Genomic DNA, 9,305 nt, shown 5'->3' with positions numbered 1-9,305 from the left:
AGCCGTGGAGGTGAGTGACCCTAAACTATTTCCAAAGTACTTGTGAAATGTTTCTTGCATTAATTATTCGATTGCATATCATGCGTGCTTGCATGTGAATTCATGACATGATTTGGCTTCAATGAGTTTTGGGAAAGTCTTGTGCTAGACACCAACGTATCCACCTTGTTATGGTTCATGTTCATGGTTATCTGGAGCACCGATGTTGCTCCCACTTTCGTGAGTTCGTGAGTTAATGTTAAATGAAATATTTGAGCGTTGGGTGTTCAAGTGCTATGATTTCACCGGCTCACGAGAGCACTAAACGGACATTTGATCTCTGAATCATGACATCATCGAAATCATCGAAATGCAACATTGTGAAATATATTTGCTTAATGATTTTGCTGGTTACTCGCTGAGCTTCTAGCTCACCCCAAAAATATTTTATTCCCCTCCACAGGGCTCAAGGCGAAGGCAGGACTTGTTGTGCTTATTCACGTGAATGGATGGCCTTTATGTTGTACAATTTGGATTTGGAATCATTTTATGTATAGTTGGGAATTGTTTCCGTTGCATTTGTGACATGTAATTTTTGGAGAATTTGATGTATATTGGAGATTTATATTATAATATTTGAGGTTTATTCTTGTAATTCATTTGAGGACTTTAGTGAACGACTGAGTCCCGGCGAGAGCCGGGCAGGCGGCCCGCCGAACCCTCTGGTTCGCCTTAGGGGGAGGTGGGGTTGTCACACTTAATATCATCTAAAACTCACTCTTAATCACTAAATTTGATACACACTCCGTACCGAATAATCACACTACGAAAAGGTGTAAAAATCCTAATTTGCAATAACTTGAAAACGAAAGGAAAAACCCTTGATTCTATGTTTATTTGCACTTATTGTGGGGTAAATGAGTAGTAATGCTATTCTAAATTAATAAATTCCAAATAAAAGGGGATTTTAAGAAAAATATAGGGGATTTTACAAGTCCTCACAAGGGTTCTAGTTCAAGTGAATTCAATTCACTTTAGGTTTTCAAGTTGTAAGGCTATATATAGCCAAGGCAAGGTGTGAGGACTCGAAAAATTTATTTATTTTAAACTCCTAATTCTAGCTCATTTAATTATTTATTTGGCCAATTGCCCTAATATTATTTTCTAACCGTTTTAGACCTAATTACATGGATCTATAGCTTAATTATATTTTTAAAGTGACTTGTTTCAAAATTTAATTTTTTGGAAACTTGTTAAGTGAGAATAGTGAATGCGCGTTTGGAAGCAATAACCGATTTGAGAGTACAATGAGTTTGAAAAATTGAAGACTTATACATTAGTCTTAAAATAGGTATTTTTATGTTTAAGTGTTCAAGTGTTAGTTAGTTATACTATCATTATAAGAATTTCTTGAAAATTCCACTTTATCGCGCACAAATCGGAAGTACGCGTTTTTACGCGTGCAATTAATTGATGGACTTTAGACCATTATTTTTAGACCATTAAGAGTGAATAATAATAGTATGAATGCAAGTGCATTAGAGGTTTAGTGCACTAGTGCAACAAACTCGAGAGGAATCGAGCACAAAATGCGTGCGTGCGCGCCGGAAAAAGAGTTGACTTTTGAATTAATTAGAGCCACATATTTTAGCTTATCTTGGAAGCTTCATTAGAGCCCAAAACATTTTTTTTTTTGCTCCATTCTAGCCGTGCATATCAAGAAGAAAAGAACCAAATTTCTCCTCCAAGTTCTTCTTCATTTCATCACTAAATTTCCACCAAATCACCTCAAACTTTAACCACACTTTGCAATCTACTTGGAGAGCAACTCAAGCTACAAAAAGAGCTTCAAATCCACGGTTTTTCTTGAGCAAGGAGGACCAAAATTTCTGTCTTAATCATCTAAGAAAGTAAGTGACGATCAACCTTGCAAATCTTGACTTATGGAAGTTGTTTAGCACTTATGAGTTCATAATTTCTTATGGGGAGCTTTAAATTGTTGGAAAATTGGTGAGTGGGCTCTATGAACTCCCACTATGGCTTGATGGACTGATTTTGTGAGTTTTGATGTTAATAATGTTGGATTAGTGCTTAAATTAGTAGAAATGAGTGATATTATGAATGAAAGCTTAAAGGAAGTGAAGGGGAGAATTTTTCCATTTCTGCCCCTGTGAATGCCGTGACCTTTAGAGCATTTTTTTGAAGTTCTATTGACTTGTTTATGATGTATATATGTTGTATGGGTTGTGTGGGAAGTTTCCACAAAAAATTATGTGATTTGGTTGGCCAAATATGGTGATTTCAAAAGTTCATTCAATACTGAAATTTTCCCCGCATTGCACTGGCAGTATTTTTCAAACAGCTATAACTTTTTGTTCCGACGTCAAAATCAAGTGCCGTTGTGGCATTGGGAACTAGTCATTCCCAACTTTCCAACGGTATAAAATGCACATCCTGATTCCACTTGAGTGATCCGAACCAACCTTGTAAAGTTGCCTATTCTGTTTCTCATTTTACTAGAAGCTCTGTTTTAAGCAACGAGTTGATGCCCAAATATGAGCTAGTTGTGGATAGATTTTTAAAATGATTTCTTCTGAGAAATTGTAGCTTTATGAATCTAATTTCCAACGCCACCAACCACGCTCAATTCCAAGTTGAATTGAGTGAGTTGTGTCCAATGTTTGAAACTGATTCAGGGATTGAAAACCCTCTTTTGGCTAGTTGATGCCTTAACCTTGAGTGGGACTTGTTGTTTTGAAATTCTTGGTGTTAATCACCTACCAAACACATCTTGGATGCTTCTTAGACATTGTCTACCTAAATGAACCATATTTGAGATTATTATTAATTGTTCAGGCACTCAAGAGGACCTTCAAGGGGATCTCACAGGAGACGCCTAACTTATCACTTGTACTTGCTACTTGAATCACTCGGTGAGTGTCAAGTGTGTGAAAACGTGTTAGTTGCTTTGATAATAGAATATTTTGAAAATGTTGAGTCGAGTGTGTATTTTATCACACTCGTTCTCATTTAAGTGAAGTGTACTTGAATTTCGTGACATGAAATACTTGAATTGCTTGAAGTGACTTGTTAAGTGAATTTAAGTGAAGTGTTTAAGTGATTATTTATGCTATGGCTGCACAAGTCGATGGGAGTGAATGTCCTCGACTCTTAAGTGTTAAGTGGGGAACGCCCAAATCTCACTGGCTAACCCTGGACTAGAGTCGGCATGGGCTTTGTCGGGCTCATTGGCGAACCATGAGAAATAAAAGCTTGACCTATTAAGAGGTCTTGCTTGGCATACTCGAGCAGTATCGTCTCAAACAAAAGACAGGCGGGTCCGATATAGGGGTATGTAAGGTAAAAAGGGGACATGATAAGTGAAGTTCTACGGACTAAACCTACCCGATTGATGGAGTGTCAACTCGTGGAGGTTCGTGATCGTGCAAGTAGAAAATAGCTCCTGAGAGCTCCTATATCCTTGAATTGTTTCTGTTTACTTTTCTCGCTCGAATTGTTATTTATTGAAATATTATTGTTCTACTTGTTAAATTGAGATTGTTACTTGAACAACGTGCCTGCATGTGTGTTCTTGGCCTCACGAGCGTTTTGCTCACCCTGTAGTTTTGTTTTCCTTAACAGGAAAGGATCGGAAGTGAATCTCGGAGAAACCCCTTTTGAATGTATTTTTGTTAGGGTTTTCAATGTACTTGACTAGACTCTGGATTATTGCATATTTTGGGATTTGTTGTAACCTTTGAAAACTTGATGTAAGGATTAGATACTTGATGTATTTTGGAACTCGTGATGTTAGTTTGGATGTTATTTATAGGAGTGACCTTCCTTTCTTACTTATATCATCGTGATGGCTGGGATTTCATTAATCTTGAACGGGATTTGTCTTGAGTCCTGGCGAGAGTTGGGTAGGCGTCCCGCGGATACCCTTTGGTTCGCCTTAGGGAGAGGTGGGGGCGTCACAGTTGGTATCAGAGCGCTAGGTTAGAGGTCTATTTGGGAGTTATACTAGAAACCTTATCTTTTGGACCCGAGGTAGAATGACTTAGTATACTTTAAGTGATATTTGGGTAAGTTAGTGACTAAGTTAGGCATGCCGTAAGAGACATTCATGCGAACAAGTGATTAAGTTTCTAACCCGAAAAGTGTAATTGTATTGCAGGGATAGAAAATGGAAACGGGACTCCGGCAGCTAATGGGAATGGCCATGCTAATGGTCATGTAGAGTCTCCTAGGCCTATTTACTACCGAGCTCTTGGTGGAGGGGCTCGAGTGCGCTACTCGCCCTCTAATAGGTACCCCGATGTTCGTGTAGGTTGACCTTTGCCTACTTGAACCACCTAGTACTTGCTTTGGACGACGAGCGTCGTCAGTTGGTGAACGCCAACCTAGAGTTACAGGCCGAGGTAGACGAGCTGAGACAGATGGTTAGTGCTTAGGGCAAGAGGATCGCTGAGCTTGAGGAGGTAGTGGAGGGCGAGGTGGCTACTGCTGTGGTTACTCGTGAGGAGCTCCAGAGGACTAGGGCTTGACTCACTAGGTTAGGTGAGGAGGTCCGTGATCGGGCTTCCGGGATCCTGGCTGATGCTACTAGACTGGTAGATGAGGTGATGGATGTAGTCCAGAGCCCTGATCAGGAGGAGGATCCGGAGGAGGATCTTGAGGAGGAGATTCCGCCTGGTAGTCTTACTGTGGACTAGGTCCCTAGTGATTGACTCTTTTGACTTGTGTAGCTAGGATTAGCAGGGGTGATACTAAGTGCTAAGGCCATTCTATTTTGCATGACTGTGTGGCCTACTTTTGTGGCACTTGCTTTTACTTTAGTCTTCTATGACTAAAAGTACTCTTGTGGCACTACGTGCTATATTTTTATGATCTTTCTCATGACTTGCTAATTATATGAACTTGAAGTGTTAGTGAATGTAAATTATTGTTATTTCCGATGTTTTCGTGATTGGTTCCTGTTTTTGACTTTTTATTGCATAATTGATTTGTTTCTTGCACTAGGCATGCCTAGGATAATGGAAGGACTAAGAAGTGGTCGACACCGTGGGCAAGGGACTGGACAGGCCCAACCTCACGGGGATGACCAGGGATCGACAACTGGACCGACCCAGGGACGGGAAAATATAGAGAGAAATCAAGTGGCTACTGCCATTAATAGGATGACTGATTTCCTAGAACGTTTAGCGGAAAGACAAGGTCCTGGACCACTTAACCAACCTGAGGGACAGGATAGAAGAGAGGATAGAGCCTTAGAAAGGTTTTTGAAGTTTAATCCGCCTAACTTTATTGGTGATGTGACGACCCCACCTCCCCCTAAGGCGTACCAGAGGGCTCGGCGGGCCGCCTGCCCAGCTCTCGCCGGGACTCAATCGTTCGCTACAGTCCTCAATTAAAAATTGAAATAAATCACAAGAATAAATAGGGCATTGATCCGAACTTAAAGCGGAACTTATATACATTGCCAACCCAAAAAAAAATATAAACATCAAATATACAAGGGTTCTCAATCCTTCATACGTCCAGCCCGTTCCAAGCACTAGGCGAGAACCACTACAAAAGAAACAAAAGAAACAAAACTAGATTGGCTAGTCTATCTCAAGCTCACGTCCTCGCTCGCCTTCCCCTGTAAGGAAAACAAAACTAAAGGAATGAGCTAAAAGCCCAGTGAGGTTCCGAACACCTAATCAGATAATCAATCCAATACATTAAACATGGAGTATCAATAATTCAAGAAACATTTACAATGGAAAGCGATAGTGACACATTCATTAAAAGGATACGGCTCACAAGGAGCAATTTGTTATTTCGTTCATTCGTCCTCCTGACATTTCCCCTTATTCCTCCAATCATTTGAAAATGCATTTTTCGTTTATCAATAAACCCTCGTTCGTTCGTTCGTTCATTCATTCATTCATTCACCCCCGTCCTGCCCGTTGGCCAGTCTCCACCAACCTACAGGGTAATACTCGAGTATACCAAACGTTCACCCAAGTCCCTAATCGCCCGACCGAGTCCGCTTCTGGCTCGAGACGACCGGTAACAAGGGCCAATGGCCAGTTCAGCCCAAAAGGCTTACATTCATGCGCAAGTAACATTTCAACCATTAAATCCTTGAAAATTGCACAGTTATTTAGGTCGAGTGCGATAAAGTACACACTCGTCTAGAAAGCTCGTTTTGGAAATCATTAAAAGCACTTAACACATTAGCAAATAATAACCACAAGCCATAGAATCAAATAAGGAACACTCACCTAGAAATGCAAAATATCGTGCAAAATATCCTTCCGGATATTACCCTTAATCACCAATGAAACCTAAGGTTGAACAAGAGAACATTATTATAGTTTATCGAGCAAAACATTTAAGGAAACAAAGAAACCCGACTAATTAAGAGTAAAACGTGTAAAGATGACTTTCAAGTAAGAAGAGGGTTGTTTGAACCCAAGGATGAAAAATCATGTTTTAAAATGGAAAACCGGTCATGGTATTGGCCTAACAAAAGTATACAAGTTCAAATAGAAACCTAGCCCTCGAGGGAAAATTTGGGCAGCACGCCCTTTGTGTTTACCTAATTTTCCAGCCATTTTGGCTTCATTATCATTCCTCAACCACAACCCAACATCACACATAAGCAATTCAAGTCAAGAGCCGTTCCATAGGCTCACAATATCATAAGAATAAGAAATACAGTAATAACAAGTGCAGAAATTCAATTTAGCAAAAGACAGATTTGACGTATGAAAGCGGAAATAACTTATCCGAGGCTACGCTTATCGGATTAAGACACAACCTATGCCGTTTCGAAGCTAAGACTCAGGGCTACAATGTTCATGAAGGTTACTTAGTCCAGTTTCTAATGTAACTTGGTCAAATTCTCGAATTACTAAACCAGAAACCAATTCGTCGGCTGTTTAAACGCAGAACACTGTAATGGACATAACTCAGAGTACACAAGTCCGAATCAGGTGTTCTTAGAGGCATTTGAAAGCTAATTCAGAATTCTACAACTTTCATGAAGACCACTCAGTCCAGTTCTCATCCTAACTAGGTCAAATTTACCAAAACAACTCCAGATTTTCCAGTTCGAAATTCACTGCAGCAGTCCTGATTCTTTCAGTCATATCTCAGCACACACAACTCCAATTCAAGTGATTCCAAAGCCATTAGAAAGATAAGATACAAGGCTATAATTAGTAAGAAGACATCAACAACCAAATCAGTAGTATTCCTGGTCAAAACATCCAATTACAGAAGCTGATTATCAGTTTCGGATAAATACAGGGAAGTAGGGGTATTTTGGTCTTTTCACAGGCTACGTTGCTCCGATTGAGCTGAAATTTTACAGACAACTATAAAACATCATTCCCTACAACTTTCATGTTTTGGACTAAGGCCAAATCAGCTCCCAACATGTTCGAATTTTCAGACTAATTTCGGACAGAAATCTTGACAGAAAAGGAACACTTGAAGTTCATTTAAATTCCACCCAATCAAACGAATTTCCAGCCGTTCAAATCAGTTCCTAGCTAGTTAGATTCAACTTCCAATCATCAATCATATGTTTTACCACAAGAATCAAGAGTTAGGAAATTGGTTTACCTCAAATCCTTAAGCATACCCCCTAGCTGGCCGATTCTTTGAGGAGATGTATCCTTGAGCTCCAACTCTCCAACAAAGTTCCCTTTTTTTTTTTCTTTTTTTTTTTTTTCTCTCTTCTCCTAGCTCACCCGATGCTGCCTTTCTTCTTCTCCATGCTCACGGTAGCTTGTTCTTGGTGTTGGCTTTGTTTGTTTTGTCTTATGTCCTCCTAACTTAATAGCTAAGTCTATTAATAGTAAAGCAAAACAAGAGATGGGTCATGGGCTTGGGTAATTAATGGGTTTATGGCTTAGGCTTCTAATGAAATTAAAACTTAAAGGCCCAACACTAAAACTCTACTTGATCCAATGTAATTAACCCATTGGTTTACTTAGTTTAATTAAAACTAACTTAAGCCCACCAACCCAAGGTACTAATCACTCAAACCCCCGTACTAAACATGCATGGATGCACATACAATCACGAAAATATTAATTGGTTGAATTTAATTTAAACTTAACGGTTTAGTTTTGAAAGTAGGATTTTAAGGATTCAATTAAATTTTTCACTTTTGGTATGTAAAATACTCTTTGAAAATTAAAACACATGGTAAAATATATTTTTCACACAATAGCTACTATAAATATCCATATTTAATTTATTTGAGACAATTTGGAATCCAGGATCTCACAATCATAATGCACCTCAAATTTAACATGTACGCACTTATCCTAAAACAAATGATTTAAAAACGATACTCACTTATAAAATCTCTGAAAATTAAATGATTAATTGATTGAAAGCAAGGAAAATACACGCGGAAAAATAAAATAGAATGAAATAAAATAAAACAAGGAGAATTTTGCGGGTCCTCACAATCTCTCCCCCTTAAGAAATTTCGTCCTCGAAATTTTTACCTTCAGATGGCTCAAGAGTTTGTTGGTTGTCTAAAGCATATACCCTTGCCGGTACTTTTGTTCGGTTCCCTCTTTCATTCGCTTATTTTGATTTAGTGCCCTCCAGTTGTTGGGTACTATTTTCACGTGACTGTTTCCTCGGACAGTTGCTAACCTGGTGGTCACCACTTCCGCAAATCAAACACTTCCGCCCTCTCCTCCAACAATCACTCTCAGTGTGATTGGCCTTTCCACAGTAGCCACAAGTCAAGGAAGAAGCCACTTGTTGGCTTTTTTGAAAAATCTCCCCATGGCCTACTTGACTTCTTTTTGTAGATCGTTCATCTGACGCCCCTCTTGTCCATGGTGGGTGGGACAAAAAATTCACTTTCTGCACTTTGGAAGGGGCTATCGATTCATTTGGTTCCTCACTCATACTACCAGCTGCACCTTTTTTCCGAGTTTGGGAGGCTTTTACTTGTGCCTTTGCATTCTCGATTCGTTGAGCCTTCTCAAGGGCCTCCGTAAACGTATTCACTTGCGCTGCTGCTAACGCCTCTTGGATGTCCAAATTTAGTCCCTGTATAAACCGTCTCACTCTTCTCGGTTCCGTGGCTACTAATTCGGAAGCAAACTTGGATAGTTTGGTGAATTTCGTTTCGTATTCAGCCACACTTAAGGTCCCCTGGCGTAGTCCAATAAATTCGTCCTCCCTCCTTTCTTGGACTAAAGGTGGGAGGTACTTCTCGTTAAATTCTCTTATAAAGTTCGCCCAGGTCCATACAGTCTGTTCCCTTTCCCATTTTGCTCTAATTACGTTCCACCATGCTC

At 39.6% G+C, this 9,305-nt stretch overlaps 1 long non-coding RNA gene across 1 annotated transcript; it reads right to left on the bottom strand.

Annotated features, from left to right (window-relative positions):
• Positions 1–5,300: 5,300 nt before the first annotated feature.
• LOC140008893 (uncharacterized) lies at positions 5,301–7,734 on the bottom strand. Its single transcript, XR_011816156.1, has 3 exons — positions 7,600–7,734; positions 6,252–6,314; positions 5,301–5,623 (listed from the first exon to the last, which is right to left on the bottom strand). It is a non-coding gene; the product is annotated as an uncharacterized lncRNA (long non-coding RNA).
• Positions 7,735–9,305: the final 1,571 nt, after the last annotated feature.

Source organism: Coffea arabica, chromosome 1e (genome assembly GCF_036785885.1).
Source record: "Coffea arabica cultivar ET-39 chromosome 1e, Coffea Arabica ET-39 HiFi, whole genome shotgun sequence".
Classification (NCBI taxonomy): Eukaryota; Viridiplantae; Streptophyta; class Magnoliopsida; order Gentianales; family Rubiaceae; genus Coffea; species Coffea arabica.
This window is presented reverse-complemented; position numbering and strand designations above follow the sequence as displayed.